Raw genomic sequence first — 19,741 nt, forward strand, 5'->3', positions numbered from 1 at the left:
GAACACAGGTGAAGATAATAGGAAAGGTTCAAGGCAAAACAAACGTTTTTCTGTTTTCATATAAATTTGTACAGAAAATATCAAGCTGCACCATTACATAAAATCAAACAATCAGATTTGTATCGGGTGCATAAGCAAGTCGACGGCGTTTCGGTTTCATCAAGAAATCATAGAAACCATCATCAGGACAATTAAATACTTTGCCTTTACATTAAACCTCAATTTTGCCTACAAGAAGAAGATAAAAATATACTTTAGAAACAGAATACATACAAGAATAAGTGAAGTGACTCTTTGTGCGCAGTGCACATGCTGATTCGTCAGGGAGTGATATTATTCGTAACCTGGTTGTTGAAGCAGTGACATAAATCACAAGTATATAGCATGCGTCCTAGGTTGCTATAATGTGCCTATGGGCCATTAGTGATTGAAAAAGATGATCGTAGTGCCAGTGGACTAAAATCGTGGTAAAATTGTGTAACTAGCACTTGCCGACAAGTGGGGCTATCTCAGAATGATGGGCGCCTCGCTCTCCTTACCGAGGCAGAGCGCGTGTGGGCTCAGATACTAATTAATGTCAAGATGCCCGGACCTGTCACCCTGTAAAACGAAAGACGTATATTAAAGCAGGCCAGTGGTTTGGGACTGCCCAGCGGGCGGAAAGGGAATAATAACAGCAATCTTACCAAAATGGAGCGTCAGGTAATGCCGGTTTACACGATCGTAAACGGGCGACGCCAGGACAAGCCTGAGAGAAAATAAAGTCTATTAAAACCGGAACCACAGACTATAGCCAGAATAACATCCAGGTCGCGGAGTTACACTTACCGATAGCTTCGGTCAAGAAATGTATCCCTGGCGTGCTCGTGCCTTGAGAACCAGGAAGTAAAAAGGGGGGTAGGAAGCGCTGTGATTGGAGCAGTGCGCCGGGGTGGAGGGCATAAAAATAAAGGAAGGACTAAGTTCCAGGGGCCATATTGAAGTGAAACCTTATGTGAATACCATGCAGAGTGACATTAAAGTGTCGAGTCATTTCAGGAATTATGGATTCATTACAGGAGACAATTATAATTAAACATCCATTTCTGAGTAACATGAAAAGGGAAATATTTCAGGAATTATGGATTTCAGGAAATAATAGCAATTGAACACTCGTTTTTGAGCAGCATGATGAGGGGATAGAGTCAATTCAGATTAGTGACGTCCAGTCCTCTTGCAGGTTTAGCCCGGAATTCAGGCTATCGGTCTTCAGTATCCACTTTAATTCCTCCTTGTTAAGCAACCGGCTCAGGTCACCACCTCTGGGTGGAACAATAATCTGTGCGATGACAGTCCAGCGGATATCATTTTCAGTGTGTCCCTTGTCCACAAAGTGTTCAACCAAGGGAGCGTTAGGGGTTCTGCACCGAATGCGGCTGCGGTGCTGGGAAATCCGTAGTTTGATCTTTTGTTTTGTCTGACCAACATAAATGCAATCACAAGGGCATAAAATCGCATATACAAGATTACAGCTGTTACAATTAGTAAAAGTGCATAAATCATTTTTTACATCCCTATACAGAAACTCTTTTCCTTCTATTGTATATTCACAGACTACGCAAGAGCCACATCTAAAGTGACCCCTTACGGGTGGTAATGACCAATGGTCATGCAGTGTGACATTCTTCCCAGGTGTAGCAGGTAACGCTGCCCTCACTAACTGGTCCTTCAAGCTTTTATTCTTCTTGAAGGCAAAGAGAGGGATTTCCCAGTCAAGGGGGCCCGAATTCAAAATGTGCCAGTTTTTCCTGATGCACTGCGTTACCCGGTGAGAAATGGTAGAGAAAGTGGTTACACAAACTGTTTTCACATCAGTAGTTCTCTGTTTAGGCTCTAACAGGGTGTCACGAGGACAATACCAGGCCCTTTTCATAGAGTTCTTAACCAGGCGTTTAGGATATCCTCTAAACCTGAGTTTCTCCGATAAGGTGTTTGCCTCTAGAAAATAGTCCTCTTTCTTGTAACAGTTCCTTCTAAGCCTTAGGAACTGTGAGTAGGGAAGGCTGTCCCTAAGAGCTCTAGGATGACAGCTCCTGTAACTGAGCAGAGTATTCCTCTCTGTGGGTTTACGAAATAGGGATGTGTATAAAGCCCCTTCCTGATGTTGGATGTTCAAATCCAGGAAAGGGATACAGTTTTTATCAGAGGTTAAGGTAAATGTGAGCCCATTGCAATTATTGTTGAGCCAGTGCGTTAGTCCTGAAAGATCTTCAACGGACCCACAGGGCACGTCCCCATATGGTCCCCACCTTATTCATTATCCAGCTTCTTGAAATTTGTTTGACTCAGAACTTTTTTCTCTATGACTCAGATTTTTACCAGCAGGTACGGGGCTGCTCCATGGGAGCCATCTTTGCACCGACTCTGGCAATTCTATATATGGATTGGTTGGAAACTCACATTATCCTCCCGAGTAGTAACCCATTCCATCAGGGGTTACTACTCTGGAAACGCTATATAGACGACATTTTGTTAATCTGGGGTGGGTCCGTTGAAGATCTTTCAGGACTAACGCACTGGCTCAACAATAATTGCAATGGGCTCACATTTACCTTAACCTCTGATAAAAACTGTATCCCTTTCCTGGATTTGAACATCCAACATCAGGAAGGGGCTTTATACACATCCCTATCTCGTAAACCCACAGAGAGGAATACTCTGCTCAGTTACAGGAGCTGTCATCCTAGAGCTCTTAGGGACAGCCTTCCCTACTCACAGTTCCTAAGGCTTAGAAGGAACTGTTACAAGAAAGAGGACTATTTTCTAGAGGCAAACACCTTATCGGAGAAACTCAGGTTTAGAGGGTATCCTAAACGCCTGGTTAAGAACTCTATGAAAAGGGCCTGGTATTGTCCTCGTGACACCCTGTTAGAGCCTAAACAGAGAACTACTGATGTGAAAACAGTTTGTGTAACCACTTTCTCTACCATTTCTCACCGGGTAACGCAGTGCATCAGGAAAAACTGGCACATTTTGAATTCGGGCCCCCTTGACTGGGAAATCCCTCTCTTTGCCTTCAAGAAGAATAAAAGCTTGAAGGACCAGTTAGTGAGGGCAGCGTTACCTGCTACACCTGGGAAGAATGTCACACTGCATGACCATTGGTCATTACCACCCGTAAGGGGTCACTTTAGATGTGGCTCTTGCGTAGTCTGTGAATATACAATAGAAGGAAAAGAGTTTCTGTATAGGGATGTAAAAAATGATTTATGCACTTTTACTAATTGTAACAGCTGTAATCTTGTATATGCGATTTTATGCCCTTGTGATTGCATTTATGTTGGTCAGACAAAACAAAAGATCAAACTACGGATTTCCCAGCACCGCAGCCGCATTCGGTGCAGAACCCCTAACGCTCCCTTGGTTGAACACTTTGTGGACAAGGGACACACTGAAAATGATATCCGCTGGACTGTCATCGCACAGATTATTGTTCCACCCAGAGGTGGTGACCTGAGCCGGTTGCTTAACAAGGAGGAATTAAAGTGGATACTGAAGACCGATAGCCTGAATTCCGGGCTAAACCTGCAAGAGGACTGGACGTCACTAATCTGAATTGACTCTATCCCCTCATCATGCTGCTCAAAAACGAGTGTTCAATTGCTATTATTTCCTGAAATCCATAATTCCTGAAATATTTCCCTTTTCATGTTACTCAGAAATGGATGTTTAATTATAATTGTCTCCTGTAATGCAGTGATTCCCAAACTTTTGACTCCTGAGGACCCCCATTGAGTCACCACTGGAAGCTGGGGACCCCCAAGCAATTTGTATGAGTTAAATTTCAAACATTAAAACAGTAATTCGAAAAAAAATACACACATGTGCACACAAAACAAATACTCAAAGTACTAAGGGTTTTGGGGTCAGATGTACGACCATTTCATTTAGCGCCTCGCAATTGGGGACACATTGCGAGTGCCAAATTGCGAGTCGCTAAATGAAATGTACAACAGTGTGTTTAACACTGTTTGGGATTCCCAATGGGGTTGCAAATTGCGAGGTTCATTAATATTAATGAGCCTCAACATTTGCGAGCCCATTGGGAACGCCAGCCCTCCCAGCGATGGTGGCCTGCTGGGCTCTGCAGGCCACCATGTCTCGGACTGCTTTTAAATAAAGCAGTTTTTTTAAAATGCAGCCTGTTTACCATGCATTTAAAAAAAAAAAAAAATGAAACGTTTTTGTTTCATTTTCTAAGGGCAGGCAGAGGTCCCTGGGACCACTGCCTGCCCTAAAAAATAATTTTGCATGCATTTGCAATGGGGAAGGGGTCCCCTGGGGACCCCTTCCTATTTGCGAATGCATTACCATCTACTTGAAGTAGGTGGTAATTGTGACTGTTTTGCGACCGCAAAACATTTGTACATGGTTTTGAGACTCGCTATTTGGAAGGGAATGCCCCTTCCAAATAGCAAGTTGCAAAACCTATTTAGAGAGTCGCAAACAAATTGCAACTTGCGAAATAGGCTATGTACATGGCCCAATAGGTTTTTGCATGCGCAAACGGGTTCGCGAACCCGTTCGTGCATATAAAAACAGATCGTACATCTGGCCCGTAGTATTTTATATTGAAGTAATAGCCCCTCTGTCACATGTATTTCATTTGTTTTATAGCATCTCTCATACCATTGTAGGATGTCAGAGCACTTTACATCACATACATATAGAGACATTGAATCATACATGTAAATCAATTTGTATTTAAAATGTTTAAAGAGTGCTTGGTCTGGAAAAGCACAAATTCAGGATGCAGAACATGATGCAGAACATAACGCAGTGGCTAGCATTGACTTTAACATTAAAAATGTATTTCCACCCAAATATATAATTTTAGCAGCATCAGGTTAATGAATAACTGGGACAAAATAGAAGTTACTATCTGGCACCATGCAGTTTGCAAGCAGCTCTTTGATGACAGTTTATAGGTCCCTCTGCTAGATTACGATTGTCACTTATGAAGTGCACAGTAACAAAAGAAACTCTGTGACAAAAGCAGTAACCACGAACATAGGCACATAAAATACTGCTTTTTAAGATGCATGTTACACGTTCTTTGCAGTAGGCACATTAACCCTCTGTGCTACATTAGTTAAATCAAAGCTGCCACTGAACAACACTCTCCTGCTCTCCAGCTGGTACATTAATCACTGGCATTCTCTTGACACTTTTATTGTTGCTCGAAAGCTGCTAATTATACAAGAAATGTTTCTGTGCTTTTAAAACTGCTGCCCACGGACCCCCTGGGAATGTGTCACGGACCCCTGGGGGTCCGCGGACCACAGTTTGGGAAACACTGCTGTAATGAATCCATAATTCCTGAAATGACTCGACACTTTAATGTCACTCTGCATGGTATTCACATAAGGTTTCACTTCAATATGGCCCCTGGAACTTAGTCCTTCCTTTATTTTTATGCCCTCCACCCCGGCGCACTGCTCCAATCACAGCGCTTCCTACCCCCCTTTTTACTTCCTGGTTCTCAAGGCACGAGCACGCCAGGGATACATTTCTTGACCGAAGCTATCGGTAAGTGTAACTCCGCGACCTGGATGTTATTCTGGCTATAGTCTGTGGTTCCGGTTTTAATAGACTTTATTTTCTCTCAGGCTTGTCCTGGCGTCGCCCGTTTACGATCGTGTAAACCGGCATTACCTGACGCTCCATTTTGGTAAGATTGCTGTTATTATTCCCTTTCCGCCCGCTGGGCAGTCCCAAACCACTGGCCTGCTTTAATATACGTCTTTCGTTTTACAGGGTGACAGGTCCGGGCATCTTGACATTAATTAGTATCTGAGCCCACACGCGCTCTGCCTCGGTAAGGAGAGCGAGGCGCCCATCATTCTGAGATAGCCCCACTTGTCGGCAAGTGCTAGTTACACAATTTTACCACGATTTTAGTCCACTGGCACTACGATCATCTTTTTCAATCACTAATGGCCCATAGGCACATTATAGCAACCTAGGACGCATGCTATATACTTGTGATTTATGTCACTGCTTCAACAACCAGGTTACGAATAATATCACTCCCTGACGAATCAGCATGTGCACTGCGCACAAAGAGTCACTTCACTTATTCTTGTATGTATTCTGTTTCTAAAGTATATTTTTATCTTCTTCTTGTAGGCAAAATTGAGGTTTAATGTAAAGGCAAAGTATTTAATTGTCCTGATGATGGTTTCTATGATTTCTTGATGAAACCGAAACGCCGTCGACTTGCTTATGCACCCGATACAAATCTGATTGTTTGATTTTATGTAATGGTGCAGCTTGATATTTTCTGTACAAATTTATATGAAAACAGAAAAACGTTTGTTTTGCCTTGAACCTTTCCTATTATCTTCACCTGTGTTCACCCCGTTAGTGTCGGGCACAGGCTTGTGCACCACACAGGGGCATTGTGGAAGGTATTCCTGACATTTTATTCTTTGAAGAATTGTGTTTATTAAGTAAACCTGGAAGACCTCTGTCCGGCTGGACATGTCCTTCTGAAAATATAGAAGCGATTTCGTCTATATTTATTTGGTGTGTTGTATTACATAAGCATGGGACCACTGTTGTTTCCATAAAACTGTTCCCCGAGGTCCCTGTTTGACTTGATTGGGGTCCCTTGTTGTTTAAAATTCTAAACCTTTAAGCATCTGCCTCTTGTAGCCTTAATGACAGTGACACCTGGAGTATGAACTCTGGTCTGTTCGTGCATCGGTGAAAGCAGCCTACATATTTTTACCTCAAGCCTGACGCCCATGAAAAAGCAAATGAATTCCCTTTTGATTAGAAGAACTTTGAAAGTCCCTCAATAGGGAAGGTCATGTTTTTAATATCTAGAATTGTACATATGCTTGATCTGCAGGAAATATTTACCATTTCTTATTTCCCTGCTCTTCTTCATTAAGGTACCTTAACAAATGATTTGAAATGAAAAAGCGTGTTACAACGATGAATGAGTTGCTTGTCAAGTGTTGTCTTTCAGAAGGCTGAAGACAGCTTTATGGACCCTGATTACAATCACTCGGAGCTAAACTGCTCCTATCATATACTCAAGAATCTGGTTATGCCTTATTCAACATTTCTGATGGATGCTTCTTCCTGCTGATTCCCGAACTTATGAATATCATTCATGCACCAGACTGGACCTGGAAACCTATTTCCCAAAAATAGCTCTCCAATGCCACTAGGTGGCGCCATGCGGCCTCAGCTATGACTTTGTCCGCCTAGGATGTTATGACATTGAAGTATTTAAGGAGCCATCCAGCATTCTGATGTCTGTTCTGTTTCCCTGTGGCTCATTGATATAAGTCTGGAGGTTTTCTTGGTGCTTGAGGTGAATCCATCCAATGCCTAGGTCAAATGTCTACTTGGATTTCGAGGTCATACCATAAACAAAATCCTTGTCAGTTCCATATGAACTCTGCAATACTGGTGTCTAGGATCAGAGCACGACCCCTTAGCCTGCAACTCCTGTTTGTTGTTGCACCTGAAGGCCATCAGAGAGCAGAAGGTGAAGCTATTTTTGTCTAAGACACCCCCCCGTGATAAAAGAGATATTACCCAAAAAACACAATATGAGTATAAATCTTCTCATTCCTTGAGGAAATGGCAGGGCTCCCAGGACCGTTGAGAGGACCGCAGCCATTCCCAGATGTTGGGCTCTTATCAGGTGATTCCATTGTTAAACAAAATAAAGTGGTTCTTCCCGACTTTGTCGGCTAAACCTGCACAGGTCTAGAGCTTAAGGCAGGCCATGTTGTATATTTTGATGATAGCCCTGTTCACACTCTTGGCCACACCACAAAGGTGGGGCCAGCTCCAGCAGGTTTAGAGATGCTGTCTTCCCTGTTGCCACTGACTCTGCACTTCATCAATCTTGGGCCTTTGAACTTTTTCCATTTAAACCAGTGCCCTCCAAGGCTCTGACCCCCATGTGGCCCTTAAGACACTTACATTGACACCGCCCTCTGAGCAGATTTCCATGCCACCTCAAAAGTCGGCAGAAAAAGAAACATTTTAGACTTCTTTTGATGACGACTTTGGCACAACCGCTCCTAACGCCCCAGGATTTGTCCATTTGGAAGACCTATTTGGATCGGACTGAGACACTTGTGTCATGCCCATTCAACATTACGGCCGCACAAAAGATGCCTCAAAGGCTGACAGCCTTGTCCCATTTAATGACACAGACAAGTGGTTTTGATACAACTCCTTAACTGGATATTCGTTTACCCTTTTGAGCCTTCCTCACCGGAAATCTTTTTGTTCACTTTGGGGGGTATGAAAAGCCGTGAAAAAGTTCGAATTCTGCTCATCACATAGGCCAAATCTAACATTTTGACAGAAATCTTGCAGCCTTTTTATGCAATTTCAGACAAAATACTAGACTTTGAGGCATTCTGGACACTCCTCTGGCTGCCTGGGATAAACCCTTCTTTGACCCAGCAGCCCTCAGGCAGAACACATGATGATACCACTGTGCAGCTTTAAACGTTCATTGTCACATCCCTTACTGGATAGTCTGTTGTTCCAAGCCTTTACAAAGGAGCTGGTATCTGGACTTACACTTCTGATGGAGATTTCTAACTGCAGATGCTGTTGTGTAGTTCCTAGATACCCTATACAGGATCTGCGCGTTTGTATAACATAAAATTTAGGATTGGTGGCAGACTGGTTCCGAACACCCCCACCGGATAGGTTAGCCTGTCTGTATCAGCTAGCTTACAGTGCCACTATAATCTCCGCTTATCGAGGAGAGAGTAGTTTTTGGCAACCTCAGAACATGACAACCCATATCCCTCAGAATCGTTGAAACAATGTACTCCTTTTCACTCAGCCACTCGTGCTCACTTAGTTTGTCTCGGAGAGATACACAGAATAAACCGGCTGGGCGTTTTCAATAAGAACAGTTATTCTAGTGCAGAATAGATGAGCTGCAACAACCATTAGACAGTAGCAGAGATAAATGATTAGCAGTACTACGAAAGTAAAGGGATGGTACAGTTCTACCATTTTGCAGTAATCATGAATATATACAAGTACATAAAATACATGATAAAAAGTGTGTACTCTTGCGATGCCTCCCTAACTAGATGTACCTAGCAACTGTGTAGGTGTTATGCCAAGAATCCAGGATCTAGTCAACCCCATAACCTGAAGATGAGGGAATATGGGACCCCGTCCTGGTCTCAGGTTGGACACCCCGCGAGGGATGTTAGACCACTGTGAGCTGGAGCGTCTGCATGCAGGAGTCTCTGGTCTCTGGTCAGTGTGTCAGCCAGGAAGTCACGGTATCCTCGGTCTTTCTAAGTAAGATGTGATGTATATATACACCCATAGGTCTCCCCAGGGGTCCTACCTTGCTGTGTTAGTGTGTCGGCCTAAAGAATGATGTTGGGCCTGAACTTTATACAGAGATATTATACAGGAGGTGGTAGTCCTGCCTTGCTTGTAAGAAACCTCATGCATAATGTGTAAGATTAGAACTAGGGAAAACCCACGTTCTGAATGCAGTGTCGTATCTAGGTAAAAGGTCAGTCCCTAAGAACCGTTATGTATGTAATGTAGGGAAGAATATAGGTGAAAGGTTGCAATGTTACCTGCACTTATATAGGGTACCTATATGGATTATAACAATGCCTCACCTTTTTAAATATTCCCCAGATAGACTGAATCCGGAAACTTTTGAGCAATGCCTCTGGGCACTGGTGGGTGGCACGTGCTGCTCCACTCTGATTCCGTTCCCCTTCTGGAAATGACATATGGGGCATATATAGGTGGAGCTAATACAGGTTCCTTTCTGTGCCACCGATGCCGCTCTGGAGCTACCCAGCTGCGGTCCGTGCAGGTAGCGGCGGTGGGGCCAAGTATGGGGGATTTCAAGGAACGATGCAGAGGGAAAATTAATTATTTATTTAATTTTCCTTTGGCATTATCCCTTGAAATCCCCCCTTACCCAGCCCCACTGCTGTTAACTGGACGGACCGTGGCTGGAGCGAACTCTCATCTCTGAGACAACTTTTCCACATGAGGTTTTCAGTGTGAAAGGTAGATGTCACTTGCCAAAATGACAGGATTCAAACCCTGTAAGGACTGTCACAAAGAAATGTCTGACAGATCCTCACAGATTTACCTGTGGTGACTGGGGTTGAGCCATGACTCTTACAGTCTTCAGTGACTGCCCGTTGATGAACCCGAACGCCATAAGAGACAGCCAGGCAAAACTCTGTGGCCAAACACCTGAATTCTCCACAACGAGACCGGTCCAATTTGAAGGGTTGGCCCGGCCCTGGTTAGCCCAGAAGTCACAGGAGTCGTTCCAGAGGTCAGTCATCCAGCTACAAGTCTTCGGGTTAGTCGAAGATAAATCACAAAACAATACAAGCGGGACTCTGCCCCTTGCTGCTACTCATATATTCTTGAAAAGAAGTGAGTGTGGCACAGTGCCTCTCGATCGCTCTCCTGAAGTCGATTGATGGGAGAATGTGTGACGCAACTTGTCCCAGCACAACCTGAGCTGGGTCTGTCTGCGACACTGAGGCAAATCGAAGAGTTCTGCAAGATCAGTCTCTGACTCTTACCATCTTTCTCTCTGGTGCACTGTCAGGCTCCAAGGAGCCAGAAAGGATACCGCCGGTAGGTTTGCTGTCTCCGTCAGTTGGACCCTTCAAATTAACCCACTCCTGTTCTTACTTAGTGCTGTTCTCCGGAGCCTCAACTCCAAGTTGGTGATGTTAAGGCCTCAGGGGGATAGGGAGCGAGATCCGTGCCCGGTGTCCATTAAAGCACCAGCATCCCTCCCCCATACCCTGAGTCCGGGCCTCCTTGCACCCCCTGGTCCTGCCACTTAGGAGAGCTCTTCTTACGCAGTGATCATGTGTAGGGTAGCTGGAGTTCTTGACCTCCAGCTCCACACCTTAAGGGTCAAAATCAGCGTCTTGACTGCAGTGCTCCAGCCAGGGCTAACAACCACTCAGCCTCTCCTTCCCTTCAATGAGACACTTACAGATACTTGTTTGGGCTCTAGATACCCATTTGGACTCTTGGGCCAAACCTTGCTCTGGCCCCCAGGACAATTGCCAGATTGCGATGCGCCATCGCCTTGCTCTGGGCAACCCTGCATTTTTGTTTCATAACTGCGCCCTTGAAAGTTTGGTGGTGCAGGCATCTACAAGTTATACGAACCTGAATGCCTTTTCCGACGACCTTCCCGATGGGGATTCCAAACATGTGGAGACCTTTGGGAAGAGTGTATTTTTTCCCACCAGCTTGGCTCTCAGGTCTGTGAATGCCAGCCGTCTCGTGGGCTTCTCTTTTCATGCTCTTTGGGATTCCGTGACTCCAGTCCTCCTAGGTCTCCCATAAGAACTCAGAACATTCCTAATCCAAGCCATCCAAGATGGTTGTGATGCGACCAAGTACACAATTTGTTGTGGCTTAAACACCACTGAGTCCATCAGGCAGGTCATTGGAACCAGCTTCCCTATTTGGAGGCACGCCTGCCTGTTGTCAACTGGTTTTTTGAGTCCATGTCCTATCATCCTTTATGAACAGGCCCTTTGACAGGACTCTCCTATTTGGATACAAGGCAGATTTGCTCTGGAGCAGTTCAAGGAGAGCAGGACCACAGCACGCTCCTTAGGCTCATCTGCTCTGCCATAACATCCACATCAACCCTCCTGTTTTATTTGCAGAATCGGCAGAGGTACTCCTTACTATCAGCCATTTCAACCTCAATAAGGTGCACAATGGTTTCACAGCTGCGGCGCCCACTTCCCCATGGTCAGGGTCAGCGAGCCACTCAGTCCACTGGTCCCCTACCGAAGCTGCCCCACCAGCCTAATCCCTTTTGTGTGCCCTTAGCCACTCGGAGTACAGCCACTCAGTTGAAGGAGGGGTCCAGTGATTCTTGCCGTGGGTCTTGCGGATAGTCCAGAAGAGGTACATCTTGCCCTTCATTGCCACTCTACTTCTCCTCCCACCATCTCCATAGCGAATGACGAAGGACCCTCTGTCTGTCTGTCTTATGGCAGGAGGTGCAAGCCCTTTTGGCCAAAGGGGCTATTGAGTGGGTGATCTTGCCAGAAGTAGGTTGTGGTCTTTACTCCTGCTATTTTCTGGTGCTGAGGAAGGACGGGTGTCTTTGTCCTATTTTCAAACTTGTATAGGAAGCTGGCTTTTTATGAGGTGCACCTAAATAAGTTACACTATCGAAAGTTCAGACGACCCCTATTGATTTGCAGGCCTTAAATGAATAATCCCAAATGCTTTCTTTGTGGTAATGTATGCGAGCAATTTAGGCTTACCGTGGGGTAGTGTTAATCATTTGTAGCCACACAGAGTCAATAAATGATACACATACTCCAGAAGAAACTTGAGACAAATTTAGAAAGATAACATATTTGTCTATAATTTTAGACACCAAGATCATCAGAATTAGGTTAGTAATGTAGGCGTTATAGATTTTTACCGGTAAAACAGTAGAAAATCTCAGCTGTTAGATTAGAGGCATTTGCCTCGAATACAGTAATGTTGTCCCATATTCCCTTTCTGCCAGCCCACAGATGTTACCTACGTTCACGGTGGGCCACAAGCACTTTCAGTTCACCGTGCTCTCCTTAGTCTCCCACCTCCAGACTATGGCAGACCTCCAGAGGTTCTGTGGGGTGTAGCTATTTTTGTAAATGAAAACAATCATGTAAGCAATACATCAACTGATGGCGCAGAATTACAGACGAAATTAAACATTCATTTACAGTCAAACAAAGAGAGAATGGTTTGCTTGGATGTTGAAATTTTCAAATAGAAATTTTAATTTAAAGCAATAATCAATGAAAACAGCGCAAGTGACCAATATTTACAGTGACAATGTGAATAAAGTGCAGATGTGACATAATCAGTGTATTTCACAGGTAAATGACAACGTTGACAATTGGATAAATATATACAAGTTACGAATATGAAAGCAGTGTCCAATTTCACAATATAAAACAAGTGTCTCAAGCTCAGGAGTTGATCTACATTTGTTTTGAAAGCAATGAGACCTAATAAATTTTGCACTGTGAACAACTGTCGATGTTTCGACCCTATCAGAAGCACTAATAAGAGTCAGTGCAGGTCTTCTTCAGGACATAACACAAGTCAGACAGCAGATTCTAAGAGTTTGAATCGATGCTAAGAATATAATGTTGATGGGTTAACCTGAATACTTGTTGGCCCGTGGGTCAGATGGAGCCCACTCTGAAGAGGGGAAGGGTACTGTAACGATTACAGTTCTTCACAGTCAGTTAATTAGAACCCCAATTAAAAATGATTTATTTACTTAAGAAATTGTAACTGGTTTGCACGATTTGGCTTAATGTTGCTAACAGTGGCTCCAGTGTTTGGGCCTCATAATTGTAGCAATCCATGATGACATTAATTACGTGGAGTGCCTGAACAAAGTGGAACTGGTTAGCACGGTTTAGCTTACTGTTGCTAACAGGAACTCTAGTGTTGGGGCCTCTTAATTGGACGGCAGGATCCTGTGCTCTGCAGAGCACAGGATCCTGCCGTTTGGATGTAAGATAGGAGCAAGTCCCTGAGACTACTGAGATTGTGGACTTTAAAATACAAAGCAAACATTTGTGAGCTGAAACAAACAAAATACATTACAAGGCTTTCCACGTAAGTTATATCATCGCGGATTGCTACAATTAAGAGGCCCCAACACTAGAGCCACTATTAGCAACATTAAGCTAAACCATGCAAACCAGTTCCAATTGTTTAGTAAATAAATCATTGTTAATTGGGGCTTAAATTAACTGACCGTGAGGAACTGTAATGGTTATAGTACCCTTCCCCTCTCCAGAGAGGGCTCCATCTGACCCAAGGGCCGACCAGTATTCAGGTTAACCCTTCAACATTATGTTCTTGGCATAGATTCAAACTCCTAGAATTGGCTGTCTGACTTACGTTATGTCCTTAAGAAGACCCGCACTGATTCTTTCTTATTAGTGCTTCTAATAGGGTCGAAACATTGTCGGTTGTTCACAGTCCAATCCTTATTAGGTCTCATTGCTTTCAAAACAAACCAATGTAGATCAACTCCTGAGCTTGAGACATTTGTTTAATATTCTGAAATTGGACGCTGCTTTCATATTCACAACGTGTAAATATTCTCCAATTGTCTACTTTGTCACTTACCTGTGAAATACACTGATTATGTCACACCTGCACTTTATTCACCTTGTCACTGTAAATATTGGTCACTTGCGCCGTTTTCATTGGTTGTGTTATTAGACAGCCCTTTCTTAAGGCAATTATTGCATTAAATTAAAATTTCTATTTGAAAATTTCCACATCCAAGTAAATCATTCTTTGTTTGACTGTAAATGAATGCTTAATTTTGTCTGTAATTCTGCGCCATGTATTGTTTACATGATTGTTTTCATTTACAAAGAAATAGCTACACCAGACACAACCACTGTTTATTATATACTTGCCCAGGTTCTGAGGGATACTGGGTTACCCCTTCTTGTTTTGAAGTATGGCAGACCTCCTGCACTCGCTGGGGTTCACTATCAACGTGCCAAAGTGACACCTGACTCTCTCTGACGCTCACTTGCATCGAGCTATTCTGGACACTGTGCAGTTTTGGGCCTATCCTCCTGAGCAGCGAGTCTGGGATATTCAGGCTGTGATACAGATGTTTCAGCCTCTATCCCAGATATCGGTGAGAATTACTCTGAAGCTGCTGGGTAGTATGGCCTCCTGCATCCACTGATGCATCATGCCAGGTGGCAAATGCAGGTTCTGCAGTGGGACCTGACGTTCCAGTGAGCGCAGCATCAGGGGAAGCTTTCTGATTAAGTCCAGATCTCTCGGAGGGAACTGCACAGCAACTCAGTGGTGATTAATGAACCACGACTGGGTCAGAGACAGATCCCTCTCCCTTGCCCAACCAGATCTAACGTGGTGACAGATGCCTCACTCCTGGGATAGGGAGGCCATCTGGGAGAGGCGAAGATCAGAGGCGTCTGGTCTCCGGTGGAGTCTGGCCCCCATATCAACCTTCTGGAGCTCTGGGCGATCAGATTGACACTGAAGGCATTCCTTCCCTCTCTCAAAGAGAAAGTGGTGCAGGTGTTCACCAATATCACCACTACCATGTGGTACTGCAACAAACAGGATGGTGTGTGGTCATGGACCCTTTGTCAGGAGGCTCTCCGCCTCTGGACATGGCTGGAACATCAGGGCATGACCCTGGTGGTTCAACACCTAGCGGGCTCTCTAACCGACAGGGCGGACAAACCAGCTGTCTGTGCCTGGTCGATCACGAATAGCGTCTCCATCCAGAGGTGGCGCAAGGTCTCTCTCAGCGGTGGGGAGAGCCTTTGATTTGTTAGTCTCCAAAGAGAATGCACAGTGTCAGCAGTATTGCGCATTTGGAGTTTCCAAGGCGGTGCTCACTCTGCGATGCTTTTGGCGCTAGTGGACCTTTGGCCTCCTGTACACCTTTCTGCCTATACCACTTCTGCCCAGAGTGCTCAAGAAGATCAAGCATGGCCAGGCTCAAGTTATTCTTGTAGCTCTGGATTGGGCACAAAGTGTCCGGTACTCTGACCTTCTGCACATGGCCATTGATACTTCGATCAGACTGCCCCTTCGGGAGGACCTTCTGTCGCAGCAGCAGGGAACAGTTCTTCACCCGAACCTCTTCAGTCTCCGCCTCCTCGCGAGGAGATTGAGCAGTGCCAGTTGAAGGCTTTTTTCCTTCTGCCCGATGCCTGTGATATCTTGGTATCCAGGCGTCCCTACACTAAAATGGTGTATGCCTGTAAATGGAACAAATGTGTTGCATTGTGCACACCAAAGGCTGTAGATCCCCTTTCTGCCCCTCTTCCAGAGGTTCTCTTTTACACACTTTCTTTGATTCAGCAGGGATCTGCTTTGGGCATTCTTAAAGGATATCTTGCAGCTATCTCTGCCTATCTGAAAGAAACACGTTAGTTAGATTCCTTACCTTAGAATATCCCCAGGCGTCAGGCTGGATCCGGAAAGTTTTGCGTAGCAGTACCCCTGCGCGTCGGTAGGCGTCTTCTGCTGCTCCGCATCCGTCGTCTGCGTCGTTGGCGCCGGGATGTCTTTGGAGTACTTAGACACCGCCCTCGCACGCTGACGTCAGTTATTCTTTTTTCCATGCCAGCAAGCGCAGGTCCGGAAAAATCAGTACCTTAGTCACTTTTTGACTAAACTTTTTTGATCCTTTTTGGTCACTACTCGAGTCTTTACGACTCTCTGTGCCGGTAGAGATGCCCGGGTTCAAGCCCTGTACCGACTGCAACCGACTGATGTCGGTTACCGATCCCCACCGCCGGTGCCTCTATTGCCTTGGGGCCGACCACGACGACCGGTCCTGCCCTGACTGCCGGGCCTTGACGTCGAAGGCTAGGCGGGAGAGGTCCCGTAAGTGCCTCGAGCTCCGGCAGTTGGCCCCGCGCTGTTCCTTGTCCCGGTCAAGGAGGGGGTCGAGGGACTGGACGCGTGGCCACAGTCATCGAAGCTTGGCGAGTCGTCACCATTCGTCGGGCTCCAAGTCCTCAGACAAGAAGTCGAAGAGACTACATCGCTCTTCGGACTCCCCCCCGACGCTCGCGCGATGCGGCCGTGGGTTCGGGCGACACCGCCTCCGCGGCTCTGCCGGAGCCGCAGGCACCACGGCCAGCTCCATACCCGCTGGTCCCTGGGCTGAACTTGACACCGGAGGAGATCGAGGCCTTCCTCATGGCCATGGGGTCCCTCTCTCCTCCATCAGGTCCCGCGGGAGCGCCTCCGGTCCCCGCGGCCCCGACTGGGAGTCCATGCGGGCCGGGTGCTTCATTCCCGGCGCCATCAGGTGCTTCGGCGGCTTCGGTCCTGGCTCCGCAGGCCCCTGCTGGATCCGGGTCGCCGCTGGTCGACATTACGACCCCGCCGGTGTCGACCCCCAGGATGTGGCCTCCTGCGCCGTCCTTGCATGGCGCCGTCCCTGATCCCTTCCTCGGTCCGGATCCTGCGTTGAGCGCCGTCGTATTCGATGCCAGCTGAGGAGCAATTCTTCTTTGATCCGGCTCCATCCATTGACCCTGAATTTCAGGAGATGGAGGACGAGGGGGATTGGGAGGGGTCTGAGAACCCTCTGACACGGGAGTGTCAGTCATTTCATGACTGGACAGACGAGCTAGGGGAAGCCAGTGGTCTTGACACATCACCGGACACTGGCTTTGTCTCCCCTCCTAACTGTGAGGTATAACATCCTCACTGAGGACCTTAAACCGCAGACAGGTTCTCCGGAGCCTCTACTGCCGTTTAATGAGGCTCTCATGTACGTCCTGTTGGGCACCTGGTCCAGGCCCGCTACAGGTTCCCCTGTAGATAGGAACGTCGCCAGGCGCCACCGCCTAGCTCCGGGCGACCCTAGCTTCCTGTCCACCCACCCCACCCCCGAGAGCCTGGTTATCCAGGCCTCTACTTCCCAATCCGCATTCCCGACTGCACCCCCAGATCGGGAATCCAAATGGTATGAACAGTTTGGCAAGAAACTGTTCTCCCTCTGTTGTGGTTTGCGGTCAGTCAACACCGCTTGCCTTTTGGGCCGTTATTCCCACTCTGTGGGATACGGTTGCAGCTGTGCTGCCAGAGTGCCCGGAGGAGGCCCGGGCGAAGCTCGCTCAAGCCCTCACGGAGGGACGAGACGCAGCGAGGTATTCCATACGATGTGGGCTGTATACCACGGACTCGCTGGGCAGGGCGATGTTCGCCGCCTGGCTGAGGTCAGCCAATTTGTCGTCTGATGTCCAGAACAACCTCATGGACATGCAGTTCGATGGCAGCCACCTCTTTGGTGGCAAGGCAGATGATGCGCTTGAACGCTTCAAGGACTCCAGGGATACGGCCAAGTCATTGGGCCTCTCGGGCCAGCGTCAGCAGCAGTCTGCTTTCCCTTCTTTTGTGGCCAAGGAAGGGGCGCCCCTTCACGTCCTGCCAGCCATGGGCCGCAGTCTAACATCCAATACAGCGGCGGACGTGGTAACCGCTGTGGCGGTGCCAGGGGACAACGGCAAGGCCAGTCCACATCCACCCCCGCAGCATCTGCCTCAAAGCCTTCCTAGTCAGAGCTTTCAGGCCCATTCGACGCCAGTGGGGGGCATGGTCCCCCATCACCTCCTCCACTGGCACACCATCACATCGGACAGGTGGGTGCTGCAAATCGTCCGAAGGGGCTACTCCCTCCCCTTCGAGGCGACCACTCCAGCCATGCCACCGCAGTACCACAGCGTGTCGGGGGATCACTTGCAACGTCTGCAAGAGGAAGTATCGGCCCTCTTGGCCAAGGGGGCCATCGAGCGCATTCCTGGGCCGGAAGTAGGTCGTGGTTGTTATTACCACTACTTTCTGGTCCCCAAGAAGTGCAAAGGGTGCCTACGCCCTATCTTGGACCTGCGGAACGTCAACAGCTTCCTCCGGAAAGAGAAGTTCAAGATGCTGACTTTGGTTCAGGTCTTAGCTGCCCTAGACCCCAGAGACTGGGTGGTAGCCTTGGACTTGCAGAACGCGTATTTTCACATCCCCGTCCTGCCGGACCACCGGCGCTACCTGCGGTTCACTGTAGGCCACAAGCACTTTCAGTTCACTGTGCTCCCCTTTGGCCTTACCAGCGCCCCGCAGGTGTTCACAAAAGTGATGGCGGTGGTCGCAGCTCATCTGGGGTCTGCAATCCCATGGCCACCCCAGATTTTTGCTTTTTGCTTCACTGGTTTACGACTTTCCCTGGCTGTGGGCCTGCTAATCAGACCCACAGCCTAGCTGTTCTCTCTCTAAATAGACAAGTATGTACCCTAGGTGCATTTACCAATTGGTACTGGGCCACCTTATCAGTCCCTGTACAGTATACCTTAGGTATCCAGGGCATAGGTGTACCCAGGGCCTACCAGGGGCTGCAGCATGTATTATGCCACCCCTGGCTGGCCACCCAAATCTGACACAACTGGCTGCACGACAGCTGGGGCAAGGTGGTGTAAACACCCTTTGCTTTAGATATAGTATTCCTATATCTAACCCTAAAATGGACACATATATTCCTGTCAGTCACTCCTATTGCAGGCCTTATCAATCCTGAAGGCAGAGTGCTTGGATTTATGTGAGATGGTGCTCTGGCATGAGCTGAGCCCATTTGCAGCTTGCGGAACCAAGTCCTAATAGCTGTTCCATGATAACGCTATACCATATACTCTTAAGTGCATTATAATCCTCGCGGTTAAATGCTAACTTTGGCATAGCATTATCAAAACATGTCGAGTAAGGTGTCATACGAATTGGAATACTAACCCCTCGCCAATTCTGGCGACGGGGTTAGCATTCCACCCTTCTAGAAGGACACGACATGTATGTAACTGTAAACCCCGGTTAAAGTTAACTCAAGCCTCAGCATCACAAAATGGATGCTGCCACCACAGACACAAGTCTGACCTCCTGCTGCTGGGAGTCCTTCCAGCGAGGGAGGCTCAGACAAAGGGTTTCATGCCTTCGGAGGTGCTAGCACCACCCCAGACAGGATTTTGTGTATTAGGTAGGGCCAGGCTGAAAGGAATGAGACGTGCCTGGGGCACACAAGGTGCCCTGTGCATACACCGGTTCCAACCAGTTGCTGGGGCACTCCAGCCCCAGCTCTGGCGGGAAACTGGACAAA

The 19,741-nt window shown here is 47.0% G+C and overlaps 1 protein-coding gene across 1 annotated transcript in view; it reads left to right on the forward strand.

The window, feature by feature from the left end:
- USP9X (ubiquitin specific peptidase 9 X-linked) overlaps positions 1-19,741 on the forward strand; it is a 1,542,050-nt gene that overhangs the window by 491,111 nt on the left and 1,031,198 nt on the right. The window lies entirely within an intron of this gene.

The sequence above is a fragment of the Lissotriton helveticus genome, chromosome 8, assembly GCF_964261635.1.
Source record: "Lissotriton helveticus chromosome 8, aLisHel1.1, whole genome shotgun sequence".
NCBI classification, from domain to species: domain Eukaryota; kingdom Metazoa; phylum Chordata; class Amphibia; order Caudata; family Salamandridae; genus Lissotriton; species Lissotriton helveticus.